The 25,954-nt window shown below is 46.5% G+C and overlaps 1 protein-coding gene across 2 annotated transcripts in view; it reads left to right on the top strand.

Moving 5' to 3' along the window:
• Window positions 1–302: 302 nt before the first annotated feature.
• Window positions 303–25,954, top strand: part of LOC120027260 (phosphoprotein associated with glycosphingolipid-enriched microdomains 1-like) — a 116,547-nt gene continuing 90,895 nt past the window's right edge. The window contains exon 1 of one of the 2 annotated variants that reach the window (XM_038972172.1): window positions 303–427. The gene's annotated coding sequence lies outside the window, so the exon portion shown is untranslated. Of the gene's footprint in view, window positions 581–25,954 lie in introns of both variants that reach the window. The other variant, XM_038972171.1, reaches the window with a different exon arrangement.

Here is a 25,954-nt window from a genome sequence, read left to right as displayed (position 1 = left end):
TAAACTCTTTAGAATTGTAATCTGTGGGTGTCACTGAGTAGGCTGATACCCACTTTCATGGACTCAAGATCCATAGGTATTCTTTGTGTCAAATAAACGAATTATTGCATTTTGTTGAGTTTATATAACAAGTTCCAAAATTGTTTAGCTTTATCTAGTCCAATTGTGGCATGATTTCACTATTGTTATCCCTTTCGATGGGGACTTTTATTTTAAAGGGGAACCGCCGAATCCACTATTGTTGCTCACGCTAATGTTGTTCACAACACACTGGTGCGATCTGTCACTCCTCCCCAACATTTTGCCGGAGAATAGGATGGGAGTAGGCTGGGTCTGGGTGCAGAGGCAGAATTGCACGGTACTACGTCTGGGAATATTCGCGCACGGTGGAGAACGCGCCTCACAGCTCCTCTGCTTCGAATAGTAGGTTTGTATAGGGTTTACTAATACTTATCAGTTTTATGTTAATTCTTTAATAAATGCGGGTTTTTCTGAGGTGGTGGAGCCTCGTTTAACAAATCCAACGAGTTTCAATTCAACAGCAGCCTAACCGACTGCTATTCATGGTTAATCTTCTCCGGTAAGTGTTCTCCAGACTCCATCCACGAATGTAGAAAGTTGCGCCTTAATGTCAAACAGGTCCGTTTATTTCTAATGGCAGATGTGTGTGTTTGGTTTGCTATGGGCAAATTCCGAAACATTGATTTTTTATTTATTTATTCTGCTGCAGCACCGCCAGGCAAGGAAGGTGGGCTTCGAACAGTCCCATTGAATGAACCAAGGATTTTGGGAATATTGATGATGGGGGAGATAGGGGATTTGGGCTGCAGGGAGGCTGATATTTGATGAAAGGCCTTTGCTGCTTGAACTAATTGGAGCGCCGAATCAAAGTTTCTGCTCAATGAGGCATTTTGATCAATGTTAAAGTTACAATTTTGGGCATCAATTCGAAGTTGAATGCAGTAGTCTACATCGTGTTTGCTGATCTGGGTTTGTCATTTTTTATTTATTTAACTAGGCAAGTCAGTTAAGAACAAATTCTTATTTTCAATGACGGCCTAGGAACAGTGAGTTATAAACTGCCTTGTTCAGGGGCAGAACGACAGATTTGTGCCTTGTCAGCTCGGGGATTCGAACTTGCAACATTTCGGTTACTAGCCCAATGCTCTAACGGTTAGAGCATAGAGTCTAACCACTAGGCTACCCTGCCGCCCCAAATTGTCATGAGTTCTCAGTTTTCGCTGAGAAGCAAATTAATTTGTCTCAATATATATTAAGGCTCCTTGCTATTTCTTTGAATGCTTTTCAAAACCACATGTTTTATGGATAGGAAGACAGATTTGTCATACATGGAATTACTGTAAAGAAGTTTAGCTTTACACTTTGAAGACAAATTTAGAGATTAGAGTGTGGGCCTCCATTATATAGAATTAGTCTGTCTATTATCTTCAAACCTGTCCTCTTTAGTTTAGTCAATTAAATGAGTTTATAGTAAATTAAATAAAGTACTCGCCACTCAATCTTTATAATAGTGACATTCATCTGGTGTTGAGATGCACATGTACCTCCTGCATGGGCACAGAGATAAACTGGTCCTAGAGCCACTGGGCAAGACCAGCAGAAGGTTACAGTAGGCCTATTCTGTTCTACAATAGCATCAGATAGCAACAGACGTATATCAGAAGGGTTGAGGTCAGATTGATGACTGGGCCAGTAGTCTCTGAGCCAAAGACGTCGTGTACCCTGTCATTAGACAGACAAACAGCATCAGATTTAGAGGTTTGTTCCCTACCACTGGCCTAGCAGGCTGGCACTTCCCTGGTGTCAAGAGAAACACCCGCCCTCGTTCTGTGTGTAAGTCTACTGTGTTTGTAGTCATTGTCTGTGTGTGTGTGTGTGTGTTGTGTTGTGTAGTCTGTGTACTGTAGTCTTGTCTACTGGAATTAGAAGAGGAACTCGTGGTTTAAACTTTCACAATTTTTCTGGCCAGTTTGGCCGTATGCAGGGCAGACAAGACTACTACTGTAGCATAACAATCATCACATTGTTTTGACCACATGTTGGATCTGAGAATAAACTTCCTTTGGGGAGTCTGTTATTCTCTCGTGGACTATATCACACTGAGTTTATTGACCCGAGAGTAGTTAGTTAATCTGAATGTCTTGATATAGACGACCCACTGGGCAAAAACTGCTTGAATCAACATTGTTTCCATTTCAACCCCCCAGCAATCTATGTGATGACTTTGAATCAACATGGAAAACTGATTTTCAAAAAATGATATAGTGATTTTTTTTGTTGAATTTCAAGTTGAATTCACGTACAGTAGGTTAACAACTCAACCAAATGTAAATCAAAACTAGACCTTGAACTGAAGTCTGTGCCCAATGGGATGCCTTTATGTCAGTCAAGTGAAAATTGGCTATTGGTTTAATTAGACACAGGTGCAATATGCAGAAGTCATTCCGCTACTTCCTAGTTGCTAGAATTCCAATGGTGTACCTAATTTCAGTTTGTGACAAAATAAGCAAAAAATAGTGTAGAGAATCATTGTACCAACTAAACCGATGTGAAATATAATTTCAATAACAACAAAATATTGTATTTTCAGCTGTTTGAAAAGCTGGTGTACAAAACCGAAAGTAAAAGACGCAAAAACGAGCGCACATAGAAACAGATCTACCGCTTCTTAGACTGGCTTTCAATGAAATTGACAGATCTATAACTCACATTTCTATGTGAATTTGGTCGGGTCGACCCAAAAGTTACATATTGCAGCATTAACTGCTGTGTTTGTTAATACCAGTTTATTACACCCCCAGGTCAAATATGTGGATTAATCAGCTCCACACTAATAATGTTTTTGTTGGACAAAATTGATTGAAGCAGACTATTGTGGATGCGGTACATGTCTGTGATATATTTATCCCCTGCATTAGTGGTGTATCATGTCCATATTTATAATTAGCTGTAGGGTACTGGCAGCTGTTGTGGAGAAGACTAGAAGTACACTTCAACACACACCACTACATTCTCCTAACACACAATGTGAAGGAGAATTTGTTTTGTCGAGGTGAAAGCTTTTGTTCACACACCTTCTGAGTGACATGAGCGCACTTAATTTGTGGGCAATTCCACGATAACAGAATTGCAACAAGACTCCGATTTTTCACTTAAAATGTATGTCAAACAAAAACCTTGATTTCAAAGTTTAACAAACCATACAACTATGAACAAGGACTACTTTTAAGAATTTACATGCAACATTTTACAAAAACACATTTACTGTGCAGATGCAAAGTTTGCTAACAGAATTTCAGAAATATCGTGGTGATGTATCGTTAAAAGGTACACAAAGATATACATGGACTACCATTCCAAAGTTTGGTGTCACTTAGAAATGTCCTTGTTTTCTGAAAGAAAAGCAAATTCTTTTGTCCATTTAATATAACATCAAATTGATCAGAAATACAGTGTAGACATTGCTAATGTTGTCAATTACTTTTGTAGCTGGAAACGGCTGATTTTTAATGGAATATCTAGGCGTACAGCGGCCCATTATCAGCAATCATCCAGTAGAGCTCAGTAGAGTATAGTATAGTTCAGTTCAGTAGAGCTCAGTATAGTATAGTTCAGTTCAGTAGAGTATAGTATAGTTCAGTTCAGTAGAGCTCAGTATAGTATAGTTCAGTTCAGTAGAGTATAGTATAGTTCAGTTCAGTAGAGCTCAGTATAGTATAGTTCAGTTCAGTAGAGTATAGTTCAGTACAGTTCAGTAGAGCTCAGTAGAGTATAGTATAGTTCAGTTCAGTAGAGCTCAGTATAGTATAGTTCAGTTCAGTAGAGCTCAGTATAGTATAGTTCAGTTCAGTAGAGTATAGTATAGTTCAGTTCAGTAGAGCTCAGTATAGTATAGTTCAGTTCAGTAGAGTATAGTATAGTTCAGTTCAGTAGAGCTCAGTATAGTATAGCTCAGTTCAGTACTCAGTATAGTATAGTTCAGTTCAGTAGAGTATAGTATAGTTCAGTTCAGTAGAGCTCAGTATAGTATAGTTCAGTTCAGTAGAGCTCAGTATAGTATAGTTCAGTTCAGTAGAGCTCAGTAGAGTATAGTTCAGTACAGTTCAGTAGAGCTCAGTAGAGTATAGAATAGTTCAGTAGAGCTCAGTAGAGTATAGTTCAGTACAGTTCAGTAGAGCTCAGTAGAGTATAGTTCAGTACAGTTCAGTAGAGCTCAGTAGAGTATAGTATAGTTCAGTACAGTAGAGCTCAGTGGAGTATAGTATAGTTCAGTACAGTACAGTAGAGCTTAGTAGAGTATAGTATAGTTCAGTACAGTAGAGTAGAGCTCAGTAGAGTATAGTATAGTTCAGTACAGTACAGTAGAGCTTAGTAGAGTATAGTATAGTTCAGTACAGTAGAGTAGAGCTCAGTAGAGTATAGTATAGTTCAGTACAGTACAGTAGAGCTCAGTAGAGTATAGTATAGTTCAGTACAGTACAGTAGAGCTCAGTAGAGTATAGTATAGTTCAGTTCAGTAGAGTATAGTTCAGTACAGTTCAGTAGAGCTCAGTGGAGTATAGTATAGTTCAGTACAGTAGAGCTCAGTGGAGTATAGTATAGTTCAGTAGAGTATAGTATAGTTCAGTACAGTAGAGCTCAGTAGAGTATAGTTCAGTACAGTACAGTAGAGCTCAGTGGAGTATAGTATAGTTCAGTACAGTAGAGTAGAGCTTAGTAGAGTATAGTATAGTTCAGTACAGTAGAGTAGAGTATAGTATAGTAGAGTTCAGTTCAGTTCAGTAGAGCTCAGGGGAGTATAGTATAGTTCAGTACAGTACAGTGGAGCTCAGTGGAGTATAGTATAGTTCAGTACAGTACAGTAGAGCTTAGTACAGTATACTATAGTATGTTTCAGTAGAGCTTAGTAGAGTATAGTTCAGTACAGTACAGTGGAGCTCAGTGGAGTATAGTATAGTTCAGTTCTGTTCAGTAGAGCTCAGTAGAGTATAGTATAGTTCAGTACAGTGGAGCTCAGTGGAGTATAGTATTGTCCAGTACAGTAGAGCTCAGTAGAGTATAGTATTATTCAGTACAGTACAGTAGAGCTCAGTAGAGGATAGTATAGTATAGTTCGGTACAGTGGAGCTCAGTAGAGTATAGTTCAGTACAGTAGAGTACATTATAGTGTACTCAACTCTAGTGTGCTCTACTGTGTACTGAACTCTACTGTACTGAACTGTATTGAACTATAATGTAATTTTCCTTACTGTACTGAACTATACTCAACTTTTCTTTACTGTACTTTACTGAACTCTACTCTACTTTTCTTTACTGTGCTGTACTCTACTGTACTCTACTGTACTCTACTGTACTGTACTGTACTGTACTGTGCTGTACTCTACTGTACTCTACTGTACTGTACTGTACTGTACTGTGCTGTACTCTACTGTACTGTGCTGTACTGTACGGTACTGTACTGTGCTGTGCTGTACTGTACTGTACTCTACTGTACTGTGCTGTACTCTACTGTGCTGTACTCTACTGTGCTGTGCTGTACTGTACTGTGCTGTACTCTACTGTGCTGTACTGTACTGTACTCTACTGTACTGTACTGTACTCTACTGTGCTGTACTGTACTGTGCTGTACTGTACTCTACTGTGCTGTACTGTACTGTACTGTACTCTACTGTGCTGTACTGTACTGTACTCTACTGTACTGTACTGTACTCTACTGTGCTGTACTGTACTGTGCTGTACTGTACTCTACTGTGCTGTACTGTACTGTACTGTACTCTACTGTGCTGTACTGTACTGTACTGTACTGTGCTGTACTGTACTGTACTCTACTGTGCTGTACTGTACTGTACTGTACTGTACTGTACTGTACTCTACTGTGCTGTACTGTACTGTACTGTACTGTACTGTGCTGTACTGTACTGTGCTGTGCTGTGCTGTACTGTACTGTACTCTACTGTACTGTACTGTGCTGTACTCTACTGTGCTGTACTCTACTGTGCTGTGCTGTACTGTACTGTGCTGTACTCTACTGTGCTGTACTGTACTCTACTGTACTGTACTCTACTGTGCTGTACTGTACTCTACTCTACTGTACTGTACTGTGCTGTACTCTACTGTACTGTACTGTACGGTACTGTGCTGTACTCTACTGTGCTGTACTGTACTGTACTCTACTGTACTGTGCTGTACTGTACTGTACTCTACTGTACTGTACTGTACTGTACTGTACTGTACTGTGCTGTACTCTACTGTACTGTACTGTACTGTACTCTACTGTGCTGTACTGTACTCTACTGTACTGTGCTGTACTGTACTGTACTGTACTGTACTGTACTGTACTGTACTGTACTGTGCTGTACTCTACTGTACTGTACTGTACGGTACTGTGCTGTACTCTACTGTGCTGTGCTGTGCTGTGCTGTACTGTACTGTACTGTACTTTACTGTGCTGTGCTGTACTGTACTCTACTGTGCTGTACTCTACTGTACTGTACTGTACGGTACTGTGCTGTACTCTACTGTGCTGTGCTGTACTCTACTGTGCTGTACTGTACTGTGCTGTACTCTACTGTGCTGTAATCTACTGTGCTGTGCTGTACTGTACTGTACTGTGCTGTACTGTACTGTACTGTACTGTGCTGTACTCTACTGTACTGTACTGTACTGTGCTGTACTCTACTGTACTGTACTGTACGGTACTGTGCTGTACTCTACTGTGCTGTGCTGTACTCTACTGTGCTGTACTGTACTGTGCTGTACTCTACTGTGCTGTACTCTACTGTGCTGTGCTGTACTGTACTGTACTGTGCTGTACTGTACTGTACTGTGCTGTACTCTACTGTACTGTACTGTACTGTACTGTGCTGTACTCTACTGTACTGTACTGTACTGTACTGTGCTGCACTCTACTGTACTGTGCTGTACTCTACTGTACTGTACTGTGCTGTACTCTACTGTACTGTACTGTACTCTACTGTGCTGTGCTATGCTGTACTGTACTGTACTCTACTGTGCTGTACTGTACTGTGCTGTGCTGTACTCTACTGTACTGTACTGTACTCTACTGTGCTGTGCTGTGCTGTGCTGTACTGTACTCTACTGTACTGTACTGTACTCTACTGTACTGTACTGTACTGTGCTGTACTCTACTGTGCTGTACTCTACTGTGCTGTGCTGTACTGTACTGTGCTGTACTCTACTGTGCTGTACTGTACTCTACTGTACTGTACTCTACTGTGCTGTACTGTACTGTGCTGTACTGTACTCTACTGTGCTGTGCTGTACTGTACTGCACTCTACTGTACTGTACTGTACTGTACTGTACTGTACTGTGCTGTACTCTACTGTACTGTACTGTACGGTACTGTGCTGTACTCTACTGTACTGTACTGTACTGTGCTGTACTGTACTGTACTCTACTGTACTGTACTGTACTGTACTGTACTGTACTGTGCTGTACTCTACTGTACTGTACTGTACGGTACTGTGCTGTACTCTACTGTGCTGTACTGTACTGTACTCTACTGTACTGTGCTGTACTGTACTGTACTGTACTGTACTGTACTGTACTGTGCTGTACTCTACTGTACTGTACTGTACTCTACTGTGCTGTACTGTACTGTACTCTACTGTACTGTGCTGTACTGTACTGTACTCTACTGTACTGTACTGTACTGTACTGTACTGTACTGTACTGTGCTGTACTCTACTGTACTGTACTGTACGGTACTGTGCTGTACTCTACTGTGCTGTGCTGTGCTGTGCTGTACTGTACTGTACTGTACTGTACTCTACTGTGCTGTACTGTACTGTACTCTACTGTGCTGTACTGTACTGTACTCTACTGTGCTGTACTGTACTGTGCTGTACTCTACTGTGCTGTACTCTACTGTGCTGTGCTGTACTGTACTGTACTGTGCTGTACTGTACTGTACTGTACTGTGCTGTACTCTACTGTACTGTACTGTACTGTACTGTGCTGTACTCTACTGTACTGTACTGTACTGTACTGTACTGTGCTGCACTCTACTGTACTGTGCTGTACTCTACTGTACTGTACTGTGCTGTACTCTACTGTACTGTACTGTACTCTACTGTGCTGTGCTATGCTGTACTGTACTGTACTGTACTCTACTGTGCTGTACTGTACTGTGCTGTGCTGTACTGTACTCTACTGTACTGTACTGTACTCTACTGTGCTGTGCTGTGCTGTGCTGTACTGTACTCTACTGTGCTGTACTGTACTATACTGTACATTTGAAAAATGTATATATGCCTTAATTGATAAAAAAAAAAAATATATATATATATATATATATATACTTTTAACTTTCATTTGACATGCTCCTATGAACTTCCCATGTTGGTGCTCTTGAGTCCTTTTACATGTAAAAGTGTTTCTACAGCTGGGAGAAGGAACAATGTGTGAAGGTGTCTTCACTGCACCAACTGGGCCTCTCAACCCTGATGACTCAGACACCTAGACCTTAGTGATGCTGTAAACTGATACCATCATTTCATACAATACTGTATGATTTAAAGTTGCAATATGTCACTTTTTTGGCAGAGCAATTTCCTCAAATAGTCCTTTCAGATCTAGGCTAGTATATATCGGTGGCTAGAATCCACTTCAGAATCTTGAGACGTGTTTGTTTCCATCACTGGGGATGTAAACAGTGAGGTGTCTGGTTCTACACTGAGGCAATTACTCCAATATGCTCCATTTGACAACTTTACCATTGAACTGGTTCACCTCGGGCTGAGAGTTAAATCCTGTGTGTGTGCGTGTGTTTGCATGTCCTCGTGTCTCTGTGCATGCTTGCATGTGTCTGCGAGTGTGTTTATATGAGATTATGATTTTAACCTCACAGGCTCAATAAAGTAGTTTAGGAAACAGGAAGTACTCTTGAGCCACCTCAGAGCCGTTTCTCTCCCTGAGTCACACTGTCAGCAAGCCTCTGCCAGAAGGTGTTTTGGCAACTGTGGTTATAGTTAAAAGGCTTGGCTGGCTCTAAAACTTCTTACGTATTCTAATTTCCTGGCATCAAAAGCCTCTATCTTCAGAGAACTTCCATTCCTTTCCCTCATGCAAGCCTAAATTCTGTCGTTGCCCTTATTTAGCCTGTTTCAGGAATGGTTAAAAAATCACATCATTCACTTAAAATTAACCTTAGAAATAGCAGTGTTGAGCGATTTGGAAAGCCATAGTCAGTCAATAAATAATATAATACTCGTAGGAAAGGTTTTCATCTTTGGCTCACAATCTGTGGATACTATATGATTTGAAAGGTTAAAAAAAGTATGTAAAACATCACCGCACAATTTAAAAAATATATGGCACATGGAAACCAAATGAGGGTGGTCTATGGTGATAGGTGGGATGGGCTGAGAGTGGCTGAGGGGTGGGATTAAAGAGCTAAGGTCTATGGTGATAGGTGGGATGGGCTGAGAGTGGCAGAGGGGTGGGATTAAAGAGCTAAGGTCTATGGTGATAGGTGGGATGGGCTGAGAGTGGCAGAGGGGTGGGATTAAAGAGCTAAGGTCTATGGTGATAGGTGGGATGGGCTGAGAGTGGCGGAGGGGTGGGATTAAAGAGCTAAGGTCTATGGTGATAGGTGGGATGGGCTGAGAGTGGTGGAGGGGTGGGATTAAAGAGTTTATGTTCAGTAATGTATTATTGTTATGTGACTGATGTATATACAAGTACCATGTATGTAAAAGCTGTGAAGAAAAAAAACTAAAAAGATATGTGTCCTCTGAAGAGGGGGTTGGTGGATGGGTTTAAAAAAAATAATATTATAATACAAAATACATTTCAAAAATACTCAGTAACCCCTAAACCACCCAGGATTCTCCTCTGAACCCAACTGTACTATGTATTACCTAATAAGGAAATAATCTGGCTGTGATATTCAAAACAGATGTATTAATGATTTATAATACAGGCTTAGTTATTCTGATTGACTAATGAATTATAATACAGGCTTAGTTATTCTGATTGACTAATGAATTATAATACAGGCTTAGTTATTCTGATTGACTAATGAATTATAATACAGGCTTAGTTATTCTGATTGACTAATGAATTATAATACAGGCTTAGTTATTCTGATTGACTAATGAATTATAATACAGGCTTAGTTATTCTGATTGACTAATGAATTATAATACAGGCTTAGTTATTCTGATTGACTAATGAATTATAATACAGGCTTAGTTATTCTGATTGACTAATGAATTATAATACAGGCTTAGTTATTCTGATTGACTAATTGTCACGATCGTCGAAGGGAGAGAGATTGGACCAAGGCGCAGCGTGTGCAAAATACATCTTCTTTTATTAGAAGAGAGGAAAAACAAGAAAACGAACACTATACACAAAACAAACCAAAACAACCGTGAAGCTAATGACGTAAGTGCAGGGACAAGCAACAAACGTTCAACATAGACAATTACCCACAAAAAAGCTAAAGCCTATGGTTGCCTTAAATATGGCTCCCAATCAGAGACAACAATAACCAGCTGTCTCTAATTGAGACCCAATTCAGGCAACCATAGACTTTCCTAGACACCTACACTGAACACTAAACCATCTCCTCTACTAAACCCCCTAAACCATACAACACCCTAGACAATACAAAAAAACACACAAACTTCCCCATGTCACACCCTGACCTAACTAAAATAATAATGAAAACAAAGATAACTAAGGCCAGGGTGTGACATAACCCCCCACTTAAGGTGCGAACTCCGGGCGCACCAGCATAAAGTCTAGGGGAGGGTCTGGGTGGGCGTCTGTCCACGGTGGCGGCTCTGGCACTGGTCGTGGTCCCCACCCCACCATAGTCACTACCCGCTTTCTTAACCCCACTGGAATAAGGGGCAGCACCGGACTAAGTGGCAGCACCGGACTAAGGGGCAGCACCGGACTAAGGGGCAGCACCGGACTAAGGGGCAGCACCGGACTAAGGGGCAGCACCGGACTAAGGGGCAGCACCAGGATAAGGGGCAGCACCAGGATAAGGGGCAGCACCAGGATAAGGGGCAGCACCAGGATAAGGGGCAGCACCAGGATAAGAGGCAGCTCCGGACTGAGGGACGGCAGCTCCGGACTGAGGGACGGATCCTGGCTGGATGACGGCTCTGGCGGATCCTGGCTGGACGGCTCTGGCGGATCCTGGCTGGACGGCTCATGGCTGGCTGACGGATCTGGCTGCTCATGGCTGGCTGACGGATCTGGCTGCTCATGGCTGGCTGACGGATCTGGCTGCTCATGGCTGGCTGACGGATCTGGACGCTCATGGCTGGCTGACGGCTCTGGACGCTCATGGCTGGCTGACGGCTCTGGCAGATCCTGTCTGGTTGGCGGCTCTGGCAGATCCTGTCTGGTTGGCGGCTCTGGCAGATCCTGTCTGGTTGGCGGCTCTGGCAGATCCTGTCTGGTTGGCGGCTCTGGCAGATCCTGTCTGGTTGGCGGCTCTGGCAGATCCTGTCTGGTTGGCGGCTCTGGCAGATCCTGACTGACGAATGGCTCTAGCGGCTCCTGACTGACTAACGGCTCTGACGGCTCGGGACAGACGGGCGGCTCTAATGGCTCTGGACAGACGGATGGCTCAGACGGCGCTGGGGAGACGGATGGCTCAGATGGCGCTGGGGAGACGGATGGCTCAGATGGCGCTGGGGAGACGGATGGCTCAGATGGCGCTGGGGAGACGGATGGCTCAGATGGCACTGGGCAGACGGATGGCTCTGGCCGGATGAGGCGCACTGTAGGCCTGGTGCGTGGTGCCGGAACTGGAGGCACCGGGCTAAGGACACGCACCTTCAGGCTAGTGCGGGGAGAAGGAACAGGGCATACTGGACCCTGGGAGCGCACATTAGGCCTAGTGCGTGGTGCCGGAACTGGTGGTACCGGACTGGGGACACGCATCTCAGGGCTAGTGCGGGGAGCAGCAACAGGACGCACAGGACTCTGGGGACACACAGGAGGCTTGGTGCGTGGAGGAGGCACTGGTGGTACTGGGTTGGGGCGGGGAGGTGGCGGCGGAAATACCGGACCGTGCAGGCGTACTGGCTCCCTTGAGCACTGAGCCTGCCCAACCTTACCTGGTTGTATGCTCCCCGTCGCCCGACCAGTGCGGGGAGGTGGAATAACCCGCACCGGGCTATGTAGGCGAACCGGGGACACCATGCGTAAGGCTGGTGCCATGTAAGCCGGCCCGAGGAGACGCACTGGTGACCAGATGCGTTGGGCCGGCTTCATGACATCCGGCTCAACGCTCAATCTAGCCCGGCCGATACGTGGAGCTGGAATGTACCGAACCGGGCTATGCACGCGTACAGGAGACACCATGCGCTCTACTGCGTAACACGGTGTCTGCCCGTACTCTCGCTCTCCACGGTAAGTACAGGGAGTAGGCGCAGGTCTCCTACCTGACTTCGCCACACTCCCTTTAAGGCCCCCCCCAAGACATTTTTGGGTTGTACTCACGGGCTTCCAGCCTTGCTTCCGTGCTGCCTCCTCATATCGCCTCCTCTCGGCTTTAGCTGCCTCCAGCTCTTCACGAGGGAGGCGATATTCTCCCGGTTGTGCCCAAGGTCCCTTACCATCCAGTATCTCCTCCCATGTCCATGAATCCTGTGTAGGTGGGTCCTGTTGCCGCTTGACACGCCGCTTGGTCCTGGATTGGTGGGTAATTCTGTCACGATCGTCGAAGGGAGAGAGATTGGACCAAGGCGCAGCGTGTGCAAAATACATCTTCTTTTATTAGAAGAGAGGAAAAACAAGAAAACGAACACTATACACAAAACAAACCAAAACAACAAACGACCGTGAAGCTAATGACGTAAGTGCAGGGACAAGCAACAAACGTTCAACATAGACAATTACCCACAAAAAAGCTAAAGCCTATGGTTGCCTTAAATATGGCTCCCAATCAGAGACAACAATAACCAGCTGTCTCTAATTGAGACCCAATTCAGGCAACCATAGACTTTCCTAGACACCTACACTGAACACTAAACCATCTCCTCTACTAAACCCCCTAAACCATACAACACCCTAGACAATACAAAAAACACACAAACTTCCCCATGTCACACCCTGACCTAACTAAAATAATAATGAAAACAAAGATAACTAAGGCCAGGGTGTGACACTAATGAATTATAATACAGGCTTAGTTATTCTGATTGACTAATGAATTATAATACAGGTTTAGTTATTCTGATTGACTAATGAATTATAATACAGGCTTAGTTATTCCGTGACACACTGACCAAGTCAAACATCTTTCAGATCAAGATCACTCAATCTTAGCTGCCATCTTGAACATGTTTCCTTAATGATCACAGTCTCTGTACTCAAACCATATGATTGATATGGTTATCCCGTCCCTGTCCACCCTGCTACGACCTCACACATCTCATTAGCTCAGGTTTTGTTTTGGTTGTTAGTTTCCTGTCAAGGGACTGCAATGGATTGTGACAGGCAGCAACTCCTAGAGTTGTGTTATGAGGAAGTGTGTCATGTGTCTGTTTCTGATGATTCATCGTGTTTTCATGTCGTGCCATAACTGCAATATTCTCCTGGGGTGCGTCTCAAATGGAATCCTATTCCCTATATACTGTAGTATCGATGGGGAGGGGGAAATCTATACGGTTAAAGGTCGGGATTTCCTTTTTGACGATATATCGTATCGTTTTGACCAAAACTCCTTTATTTGTCTTTTATAGCTTGTTCTGCATCTTCTTTTTAAATAGGAGCCAATTTGTTTAAGGCACTTTATTTCCGTGACTGATCAACACTGGTTTTCTCATGGCTCTATTGTCCTTCTGCAGCAGACACATGGTGAGCAATATGTTTAAAACGTTGAATCGCAATAAAATCACAGTATCAAATAGCAATACATATAGAATCATGACAATCGCAGTAAAGGCCACAGCAGGGTACAGGGTAGTGGTGTTAGTGAAGGCCACAGCAGGGTACAGGGTAGTGGTGTTAGTAAAGGCCACAGCAGGGTACAGGGTAGTGGTGTTAGTGAAGGCCACAGCAGGGTACAGGGTAGTGGTGTTAGTGAAGGCCACAGCAGGGTACAGGGTAGTGGTGTTAGTGAAGGCCACAGCAGGGTACAGGGTAGTGGTGTTAGTGAAGGCCACAGCAGGGTACAGGGTAGTGGTGTTAGTAAAGGCCACAGCAGGGTACAGGGTAGTGGTGTTAGTAAAGGCCACAGCAGGGTACAGGGTAGTGTGGTTTTAGTATAGGCCACAGCAGGGTACAGGGTAGTAGTGTTAGTGAAGGCCACAGCAGGGTACAGGGTAGTGTGGTGTTAGTGAAGGCCACAGCAGGGTACAGGGTAGTGTGGTGTTAGTAAAGGCCACAGCAGGGTACAGGGTAGTGGTGTTAGTAAAGGCCACAGCAGGGTACAGGGTAGTGGTGTTAGTGAAGGCCACAGCAGGGTACAGGGTAGTGGTGTTAGTAAAGGCCACAGCAGGGTACAGGGTAGTGGTGTTAGTAAAGGCCACAGCAGGGTACAGGGTAGTGGTGTTAGTGAAGGCCACAGCAGGGTACAGGGTAGTGGTGTTAGTGAAGGCCACAGCAGGGTACAGGGTAGTGGTGTTAGTAAAGGCCACAGCAGGGTACAGGGTAGTGTGGTGTTAGTGAAGGCCACAGCAGGGTACAGGGTAGTGTGGTGTTAGTGAAGGCCACAGCAGGGTACAGGGTAGTGTGGTGTTAGTAAAGGCCACAGCAGGGTACAGGGTAGTGGTGTTAGTAAAGGCCACAGCAGGGTACAGGGTAGTGTAGTGTTAGTGAAGGCCACAGCAGGGTACAGGGTAGTAGTGTTAGTAAAGGCCACAGCAGGGTACAGGGTACTGTGGTGTTAGTAAAGGCCACAGCAGGGTACAGGGTAGTGTGGTGTTAGTGAAGGCCACAGCAGGGTACAGGGTAGTGTGGTGTTAGTATAGGCCACAGCAGGGTACAGGGTAGTAGTGTTAGTGAAGGCCACAGCAGGGTACAGGGTAGTGTAGTGTTAGTGAAGGCCACAGCAGGGTACAGGGTAGTAGTGTTAGTAAAGGCCACAGCAGGGTACAGGGTAGTGTGGTTTTAGTATAGGCCACAGCAGGGTACAGGGTAGTAGTGTTAGTGAAGGCCACAGCAGGGTACAGGGTAGTGTAGTGTTAGTGAAGGCCACAGCAGGGTACAGGGTAGTAGTGTTAGTAAAGGCCACAGCAGGGTACAGGGTACTGTGGTGTTAGTAAAGGCCACAGCAGGGTACAGGGTAGTGTGGTGTTAGTGAAGGCCACAGCAGGGTACAGGGTAGTGTGGTGTTAGTATAGGCCACAGCAGGGTACAGGGTAGTAGTGTTAGTATAGGCCACAGCAGGGTACAGGGTAGTGGTGTTAGTAAAGGCCACAGCAGGGTACAGGGTAGTGGTGTTAGTAAAGGCCACAGCAGGGTACAGGGTAGTGGTGTTAGTAAAGGCCACAGCAGGGTACAGGGTAGTGTGGTGTTAGTAAAGGCCACAGCAGGGTACAGGGTAGTAGTGTTAGTATAGGCCACAGCAGGGTACAGGGTAGTGGTGTTAGTAAAGGCCACAGCATGGTACAGGGTAGTGTGGTGTTAGTGAAGGCCACAGCAGGGTACAGGGTAGTGGTGTTAGTAAAGGCCACAGCAGGGTACAGGGTAGTGTGGTGTTAGTAAAGGCCACAGCAGGGTACAGGGTAGTATGGTGTTAGTAAAGGCCACAGCAGGGTACAGGGTAGTGTGGTGTTAGTGAAGGCCACAGCAGGGTACAGGGTAGTGGTGTTAGTAAAGGCCACAGCAGGGTACAGGGTAGTGTGGTGTTAGTAAAGGCCACAGCAGGGTACAGGGTAGTGTGGTGTTAGTAAAGGCCACAGCAGGGTACAGGGTAGTGGTGTTAGTGAAGGCCACAGCAGGGTACAGGGTAGTGGTGTTAGTAAAGGCCACAGCAGGGTACAGGGTAGTGGTGTTAGTTAAGGCCACAGCAGGGTACAGGGTAGTTTGGTGTTAATAAAGGCCACAATAGGGTACAGGGTAGTGTGGTGTTAGTAAAGGCCACAGCAGGGTACAGGGTAGTGTGGTGTTAGTAAAGGCCACAGCAGGGTACAGGGTAGTGGTGTTAGTAAAGGCCACAGCAGGGTACAGGGTAGTGGTGTTAGTGAAGGCCACAGCAGGGTACAGGGTAGTGGTGTTAGTAAAGGCCACAGCAGGGTACAGGGTAGTGGTGTTAGTAAAGGCCACAGCAGGGTACAGGGTAGTGTGGTTTTAGTATAGGCCACAGCAGGGTACAGGGTAGTAGTGTTAGTGAAGGCCAGAGCAGGGTACAGGGTAGTGTGGTGTTAGTGAAGGCCACAGCAGGGTACAGGGTAGTGGTGCTAGTGAAGGCCACAGCAGGGTACAGGGTAGTGGTGTTAGTGAAGGCCACAGCAGGGTACAGGGTAGTGGTGTTAGTAAAGGCCACAGCAGGGTACAGGGTAGTGTGGTGTTAGTGAAGGCCACAGCAGGGTACAGGGTAGTGTGGTGTTAGTGAAGGCCACAGCAGGGTACAGGGTAGTGTGGTGTTAGTAAAGGCCACAGCAGGGTACAGGGTAGTGTGGTGTTAGTAAAGGCCACAGCAGGGTACAGGGTAGTGTGGTTTTAGTATAGGCCACAGCAGGGTACAGCGTAGTAGTGTTAGTGAAGGCCACAGCAGGGTACAGGGTAGTGTAGTGTTAGTGAAGGCCACAGCAGGGTACAGGGTAGTAGTGTTAGTAAAGGCCACAGCAGGGTACAGGGTACTGTGGTGTTAGTAAAGGCCACAGCAGGGTACAGGGTAGTGTGGTGTTAGTGAAGGCCACAGCAGGGTACAGGGTAGTGTGGTGTTTGTATAGGCCACAGCAGGGTACAGGGTAGTAGTGTTAGTATAGGCCACAGCAGGGTACAGGGTAGTGGAGTTAGTAAAGGCCACAGCAGGGTACAGGGTTGTGGTGTTAGTAAAGGCCACAGCAGGGTACAGGTTAGTGGTGTTAGTAAAGGCCACAGCAGGGTACAGGGTAGTGTGGTTTTAGTAAAGGCCACAGCAGGGTACAGGGTAGTATGGTGTTAGTAAAGGCCACAGCAGGGTACAGGGTAGTGTGGTGTTAGTGAAGGCCACAGCAGGGTACAGGGTAGTGGTGTTAGTAAAGGCCACAGCAGGGTACAGGGTAGTGTGGTGTTAGTAAAGGCCACAGCAGGGTACAGGGTAGTGTGGTGTTAGTAAAGGCCACAGCAGGGTACAGGGTAGTGGTGTTAGTGAAGGCCACAGCAGGGTACAGGGTAGTGGTGTTAGTAAAGGCCACAGCAGGGTACAGGGTAGTGGTGTTAGTTAAGGCCACAGCAGGGTACAGGGTAGTGTGGTGTTAATAAAGGCCACAATAGGGTACAGGGTAGTGTGGTGTTAGTAAAGGCCACAGCAGGGTACAGGGTAGTGTGGTGTTAGTAAAGGCCACAGCAGGGTACAGGGTACTGGTGTTAGTAAAGGCCACAGCAGGGTACAGGGTAGTGGTGTTAGTGAAGGCCACAGCAGGGTACAGGGTAGTGGTGTTAGTAAAGGCCACAGCAGGGTACAGGGTAGTGGTGTTAGTAAAGGCCACAGCAGGGTACAGGGTAGTGTGGTTTTAGTATAGGCCACAGCAGGGTACAGGGTAGTAGTGTTAGTGAAGGCCACAGCAGGGTACAGGGTAGTGTGGTGTTAGTGAAGGCCACAGCAGGGTACAGGGTAGTGGTGTTAGTGAAGGCCACAGCAGGGTACAGGGTAGTGGTGTTAGTGAAGGCCACAGCAGGGTACAGGGTAGTGGTGTTAGTAAAGGCCACAGCAGGGTACAGGGTAGTGTGGTGTTAGTGAAGGCCACAGCAGGGTACAGGGTAGTGTGGTGTTAGTGAAGGCCACAGCAGGGTACAGGGTAGTGTGGTGTTAGTAAAGGCCACAGCAGGGTACAGGGTAGTGTGGTGTTAGTAAAGGCCACAGCAGGGTACAGGGTAGTGTGGTTTTAGTATAGGCCACAGCAGGGTACAGCGTAGTAGTGTTAGTGAAGGCCACAGCAGGGTACAGGGTAGTGTAGTGTTAGTGAAGGCCACAGCAGGGTACAGGGTAGTAGTGTTAGTAAAGGCCACAGCAGGGTACAGGGTACTGTGGTGTTAGTAAAGGCCACAGCAGGGTACAGGGTAGTGTGGTGTTAGTGAAGGCCACAGCAGGGTACAGGGTAGTGTGGTGTTAGTATAGGCCACAGCAGGGTACAGGGTAGTAGTGTTAGTATAGGCCACAGCAGGGTACAGGGTAGTGGTGTTAGTAAAGGCCACAGCAGGGTACAGGGTAGTGGTGTTAGTAAAGGCCACAGCAGGGTACAGGGTAGTGGTGTTAGTAAAGGCCACAGCAGGGTACAGGGTAGTGTGGTGTTAGTAAAGGCCACAGCAGGGTACAGGGTAGTAGTGTTAGTATAGGCCACAGCAGGGTACAGGGTAGTGGTGTTAGTAAAGGCCACAGCAGGGTACAGGGTAGTGTGGTGTTAGTGAAGGCCACAGCAGGGTACAGGGTAGTGGTGTTAGTGAAGGCCACAGCAGGGTACAGGGCAGTGTGGTTTTAGTATAGGCCACAGCAGGGTACAGGGTAGTGTGGTTTTAGTATAGGCCACAGCAGGGTACAGGGTAGTGTGGTTTTAGTATAGACCACAGCAGGGTACAGGGTAGTGTGGTGTTAGTGAAGGCCACAGCAGGGTACAGGGTAGTGTGGTGTTAGTAAAGGCCACAGCAGGGTACAGGGTAGTGGTGTTAGTAAAGGCCACAGCAGGGTACAGGGTAGTGTGGTGTTAATAAAGGCCACAGCAGGGTACAGGGTAGTGTGGTGTTAGTAAAGGCCACAGCAGGGTACAGGGTAGTAGTGTTAGTGAAGGCCACAGCAGGGTACAGGGTAGTGTGGTGTTAGTAAAGGCCACAGCAGGGTACAGGGTAGTGGTGTTAGTGAAGGCCAGAGCAGGGTACAGGGTAGTGGTGTTAGTAAAGGCCACAGCAGGGTACAGGGTAGTGGTGTTAGTTAAGGCCACAGCAGGGTACAGGGTAGTGGTGTTAATAAAGGCCACAATAGGGTACAGGGTAGTGGTGTTAGTAAAGGCCACAATAGGGTACAGGGTAGTGTGGTGTTAATAAAGGCCACAATAGGATACAGGGTAGTGTGGTGTTAATAAAGGCCACAATAGGGTACAGGGTAGTGTGGTGTTTGTATAGGCCACAGCAGGGTACAGGGTAGTGTGGTGTTAGTATAGGCCACAGCAGGGTACAGGGTAGTAGTGTTAGTAAAGGCCACAGCAGGGTACAGGGTAGTGTGGTGTTAGTAAAGGCCACAGCAGGGTACAGGGTAGTGGTGTTAGTGAAGGCCACAGCAGGGTACAGGGTAGTGTGGTTTTAGTATAGGCCACAGCAGGGTACAGGGTAGTGTGGTGTTAGTGAAGTCCACAGCAGGGTACAGGGTAGTGGTGTTAGTAAAGGCCACAGCAGGGTACAGGGTACTGTGGTGTTAGTAAAGGCCACAGCAGGGTACAGGGTAGTGGTGTTAGTAAAGGCCACAGCAGGGTACAGGGTAGTGTGGTTTTAGTATAGGCCACAGCAGGGTACAGGGTAGTGTGGTTTTAGTATAGGCCACAGCAGGGTACAGGGTAGTGGTGTTAGTAAAGGCCACAGCAGGGTACAGGGTAGTGGTGTTAGTAAAGGCCACAGCAGGGTACAGGGTAGTGTGGTTTTAGTATAGGCCACAGCAGGGTACAGGGTAGTGTGGTGTTAGTGAAGGCCACAGCAGGGTACAGGGTAGTGTGGTGTTAGTAAAGGCCACAGCAGGGTACAGGGTAGTGGTGTTAGTAAAGGCCACAGCAGGGTACAGGGTAGTGTGGTGTTAATAAAGGCCACAGCAGGGTACAGGGTAGTGTGGTGTTAATAAAGGCCACAGCAGGGTACAGGGTAGTAGTGTTAGTGAAGGCCACAGCAGGGTACAGGGTAGTGTGGTGTTAATAAAGGCCACAGCAGGGTACAGGGTAGTGTGGTGTTAGTAAATGCCACAGCAGGGTACAGGGTAGTAGTGTTAGTGAAGGCCACAGCAGGGTACAGGGTAGTGTGGTGTTAATAAAGGCCACAGCAGGGTACAGGGTAGTGAACACCGGGCATATAGACACCCTGTTCCTCTACAATCAAGCCTGTATAATAATCTAATGACGTCCAGACACATATCAGACACCTGGTTGTCAGGTAGGCAACGCCTTTAAAACATGTTGTCACTCTTGGCCTGTCAGTGTTTTCTAGGCTTTGGAATGTTGGATCACCATTGTCTGATTGCAGGTCTCAGATCTGTGTTTAGTCCCTACTGTACACACAGTATTACTACTGCCAGCCGTCTTTGTCCAGACTCCAGACACACCTCACATCACGTCGTGTCTGATCTTGCCCGTCCAGTGCACACACTCACTCTCTCACTCACACACTCACTCACACACTCACACACACACTTTCTCACTCACTCGCTCACTCACTCACTCACTCACTCACTCACTCACTCACTCACTCACTCACTCACTCACTCACTCACTCATTCACTCACTCACTCACTCACTCACTCCCTCACACACACACACTGTTATCAACCGGGGGCCCTTAGCAATTTTCTCAGGATAACAGGAAGGAGGGAGGTTTGAGCTTGTGTCTGATAGTTGTCGTGTTATTGGTCTGCCTGTGTAGCGTCTCTGCTGCTGCACTGCTGAAATAAACATTTCCCAAGTATAGCCCGGTGACCGGCCATTTCAAAGGTAACGCTGTCCTGGCACCCCGATGGTGGAACCAACATCTCCTGATGCTAGGAGTCCCTGCCGTTCTTCCAAAAACGTCTGGCTCTGGAACCCTACCTCTTCAAAGACTATCTTAAGTAAGACATCTCAGTCTTATCCCTTATCCCTTATCCCCTAGTCTTATTTTATCATCTCAGTCTTATCCCCCCCCCCCACCCCCCCGCCCAATTTTCTTTTTTTTCACTTGTCTTTTCCTAATAGCACTGATATTGCTGTGAAATCTATGCACGCAATGACTGTAAGTCGATTTGGATAAAAGGGTCTGTTAAACGGTTTTATTATTATTAGAATTCTGGGAAGACAAATGAACGAGCTGCTGCTCAATCACTAAGGGAGCTTTTCCTAAAGCGCCCAGTTAAATTGTACGTAAGAGCATTTTTTAAATCTTTAAATGGATAAACTAGTGAGAAATATATGTGATTATAAAAAAAATATATATATATTCTGATATTGAATTATTTCACCATATTTAATGAATGTATATCTTACACTGTATGTATATTAACATTAACTTCCAATGGTTTTGTACTTCATCAGGATAAACTGCTGAATGAGTCCAAAAACATGCTGTGATTGATTTATTTTGAAGATATACCAGAAATCACCAAAACAGGTTTGCCCATCTTTATTGAGGAAAAATTGACATACTACGACTGTGATATATGGTTGTCTCACCGAGCTATCTTCAAATAAATGCACTAATTGTCTCTCTGGGGAAGAGCTTCTGCTAAATGAATAGAATGTAAATGTAAAGGTGATTAGATGGAATTGCCAGAGGGGTGATGTGAAATCAGAAGTCTCCCTCAGGATTGTGGTTAATCCTGACACATCAAATCAAATCAAGTTTATTTGTCACGTGCGCCGAATATAACAGGTGTAGGTAGACCTATGCACTTATTCCCCTCCTGTCATTACTACAGATCCCTGATGAGAAAACAAAGCTGTGTGCATCCAGCTATAAGTCATTTTTTGTCTCCAGATGAACTGGGTCATGTGACACTAACATAGAGCTACGTAGTTGACTCCAGCTATAAGTCATGTGACACTAACATAGAGCTACGTAGTTGACTCCAGCTATAAGTCATGTGACACTAACATAGAGCTACGTAGTTGACTCCAGCTATAAGTCATGTGACACTAACATAGAGCTACGTAGTTGACTCCAGCTATAAGTCATGTGACACTAACATAGAGCTACGTAGTTGACTCCAGCTATAAGTCATGTGACACTAACATAGAGCTACGTAGTTGACTCCAGCTATAAGTCATGTGACACTAACATAGAGCTACGTAGTTGACTCCAGCTATAAGTCATGTGACACTAACATAGAGCTACGTAGTTGACTCCAGCTATAAGTCATGTGACACTAACATAGAGCTACGTAGTTGACTCCAGCTATAAGTCATGTGACACTAACATAGAGCTTTCCAGCTATAAGTCATGTGACACTAACATAGAGCTACGTAGTTGACTCCAGCTATAAGTCATGTGACACTAACATAGAGCTACGTAGTTGACTCCAGCTATAAGTCATGTGACACTAACATAGAGCTACGTAGTTGACTCCAGCTATAAGTCATGTGACACTAACATAGAGCTACGTAGTTGATTCCAGCTATAAGTCATGTGACACTAACATAGAGCTATGTAGTTGACTCCAGCTTGAGGCTGACTATTTTTGGGGGAGATGACTTGCTGGACTGCTGTGGCTTCTGTCTGCAGTATGGAGTCTGATAGGATAGGATAGGACCGTGTGTGTGTGTGTGTGTGTGTGTGTGTGTGTGTGTGTGTGTGTGTGTGTGTGTGTGTGTGTGTGTGTGTGTGTGTGTGTGTGTGTGTGTGTGTGTGTGTGTGTGAGTTCCCGGTCCCTTGGTCATGTAGTGGTGCTGATGCAGCAGAGCCCTAGTTGCCAGTCCAGGCCCAGGTCAGCGCACTGCAGGGTGTGTGTTTGTGTTGCTGCCGCTGCTCCTGTATAATGTGACGGAGGGAATAACCTCATCTCACACCACTGGATAACAGCACTGCAGGAACACACACACACACACACACACACTGCAGGAACACACACACTGCAGGAACACACACACACTGCAGGAACACACACACACTGCAGGAACACACACACACTGCAGGAACACACACACACTGCAGCTCTGCCGCCCTTTGACTAGATGGCGCTGTAAAACAAAATGGGTGTAGTCGTAACACTTCCTGTAGAGGAAGTCATTATCTGTGTTTTTAAATCAGGTCTCACTGAGAGGCAGTGTGGTGGTGTCAGGGGTTGATGGGAAACAGGACCTTCGTTCAACAGCAACACCACCCAACATCCCTGGAGGCCTTATGCATAGGACTCATCAACACAAGATAATGAACCATAGACACAAGATAATGAACCACAGACACAAGATAATGAACCATAGACACAAGATAATGAACCATAGACACAAGATAATGAACCATAGACACAAGATAATGAACCATATACACAAGATAATGAACCATAGACACAAGATAATGAACCCTAGACACAAGATAATGAACCCTAGACACAAGATAATGAACCCTAGACACAAGATAATGAACCATAGACACAAGATAATGAACCCTAGACACAAGATAATGAACCCTAGACACAAGATAATGAACCCGAGACAGAAGATAATGAACCTTAGACACAAGATAATGAACCCTAGACACAAGATAATGAACACGAACAAACAACCATTTGTCTGTTTGTATATCAAGAGGAGGTCATCAATGGTTTATGGTCCTCGAGGAGATATCAAGAGGAGGTCATCAATGGCCTATGGTCCCCGAGGAGGAATGTGATGAGAAATGTGATTGAAGGTGGAGTCTCCTTGCAGAGAGGGGACACCTTGTTACCAGTCTGAGAAAGACCTTATCTACCTGCTGTTCTCTTCATCTCCCCCCTGTCCCCCCCCCCCCTCTCTCTCTCTCTCTCTCTCTCTCTCTCTCTCTCTCGCTCTCTCTCTCTCTCTCTCTCTCTCTCTCTCTCTCTCTCTCTCTCTCTCTCTCTCTCTCTCTCTCTCTCTCTCTCTCCCCTTCTCGCTAGTTCCCCCCTTCCCTCCTCATCCCTCATTCTTTCTCCCACTCTCCCCACCCGCTCCCTCTCTCTCTCTGGATGGAAACTTCCCAAGGAGCAGGATCTGGTGTCCTGTCTGTCGGTAGCCTTGCGTGGGCAGAGGGACGGGGACATGGAGCTGTGTTTGTCTGATATTTTTCATCCTAATTACCCACAGTGCACCACACCATGTAGCTCTTGTACTTTTCACAATTAAAGGGGGACCTTCCTCTTCCTAATGGCTGGCCTGGCTGAGGAAAAAGCTATATTATCTAGCTGGGGCTTATTGATACAACATTTAGTGTAACAAAGGCCTGCTGTAGTCTCAACCCAAGTCCCAGTTCAGTTAGGCAGTGCTATTGTGGACAGAGAACACACTAGTCCACTTTTTTTTATAGTTAGACCTTAGAAGCACACAGACTCAATATCAAACACTAAAACAAGAAGCTTGATATCATTGATGGAAAATCAATGATATGATATGGGCAACAATGAAGCTCACCTGGTAGTCCAGGCTTGATCTGATTTGAGGCAAGTCTGGTCTGGAGCAACAAACTGTATCTGTATCATGTCTTTTCATTGGCTCTGTCATATCTGTTTATGTTCTATTTTAGTGTGAGCAGGAAGACTTCTAGGTGGTCATCGCTGGGCCAACAGTCTATTAACTGTAAGTAGTGTATTGTACGATGTGCGTGTGCGTGTGGGTGTGCGTGTGCGTGTGGGTGTGCGTGTGCGTGTGCTTATGGGTGTGCGTGTGCGTGTGCGTGTGCGTGTGCATGTGGGTGTGCGTGTGGGTGTGCGTGTGGGTGTGCGTGTGGGTGTGCGTGTGCGTGTGGGTGTGCGTGTGGGTGTGCGTGTGGGTGTGGGTGTGGGTGTGCGTGTGGGTGTGCGTGTGGGTGTGCGTGTGGGTGTGGGTGTGCGTGTGGGTGTGCGTGTGCGTGTGCATGTGGGTGTGCGTGTGGGTGTGCGTGTGGGTGTGCGTGTGGGTGTGCGTGTGCGTGTGCGTGTGGGTGTGGGTGTGCGTGTGGGTGTGCGTGTGGGTGTGGGTGTGCGTGTGGGTGTGCGTGTGGGTGTGCGTGTGCGTGTGGGTGTGCGTGTGCGTGTGGGTGTGCGTGTGGGTGGGTGTGCGTGTGCGTGTGGGTGTGGGTGTGCGTGTGGGTGTGCGTGTGGGTGTGGGTGTGGGTGTGCGTGTGGGTGTGCGTGTGCGTGTGGGTGTGCGTGTGGGTGTGCGTGTGCGTGTGGGTGTGCGTGTGCGTGTGGGTGTGCGTGTGGGTGGGTGTGCGTGTGCGTGTGGGTGTGGGTGTGCGTGTGGGTGTGCGTGTGGGTGTGGGTGTGGGTGTGCGTGTGGGTGTGCGTGTGCGTGTGGGTGTGCGTGTGGGTGTGCGTGTGCGTGTGGGTGTGGGTGTGCGTGTGGGTGTGCGTGTGGGTGTGCGTGTGGGTGTGCGTGTGCGTGTACGGTGTGCGTGTGCGTGTAAGAGAGAAAGATAGTCTTCCCTGTTCTGTGAGAAGCACATTAAGAGTAACAATAACTGCACAGTACAACACACCATCAGTTTCCCATCTTATAAAAGCTGTACCGGAATCTGACCTGACTCTGACCGGACTTTGACCAGACATGGGCAGAGACCCTCCTACCCCAGACACCAGACTCCAACCCTCCTACCCCAGACACCAGACTCCAACCCTCCTACCCCAGACACCAGACTTCAACCCTCCTTCTCTGGAGGACAGACTCCAACCCTCCTATTCCAGATTCCAACCCTCCTACCCCAGAGGCCAGACTCCAACCCTCCTTCTCTGGAGGACAGACTCCAACCCTCCTATTCCAGACTCCAACCCTCCTACCCCAGAGGCCAGACTCAAACCCTCCTATTCCAGAGGCCAGACTCCAACCCTCCTACTCCAGAGGCCAGACTCAAACCCTCCTATTCCAGAGGCCAGACTCCAACCCTCCTACTCCAGAGGCCAGACTCCAACCCTCCTACTCC

This window comes from Salvelinus namaycush, chromosome 32, assembly GCF_016432855.1.
Source record: "Salvelinus namaycush isolate Seneca chromosome 32, SaNama_1.0, whole genome shotgun sequence".
Classification (NCBI taxonomy): Eukaryota; Metazoa; Chordata; class Actinopteri; order Salmoniformes; family Salmonidae; genus Salvelinus; species Salvelinus namaycush.
The sequence above is the reverse complement of the archived record's forward strand: the minus strand, read 5'-3'. Positions and strand labels throughout refer to the sequence as shown.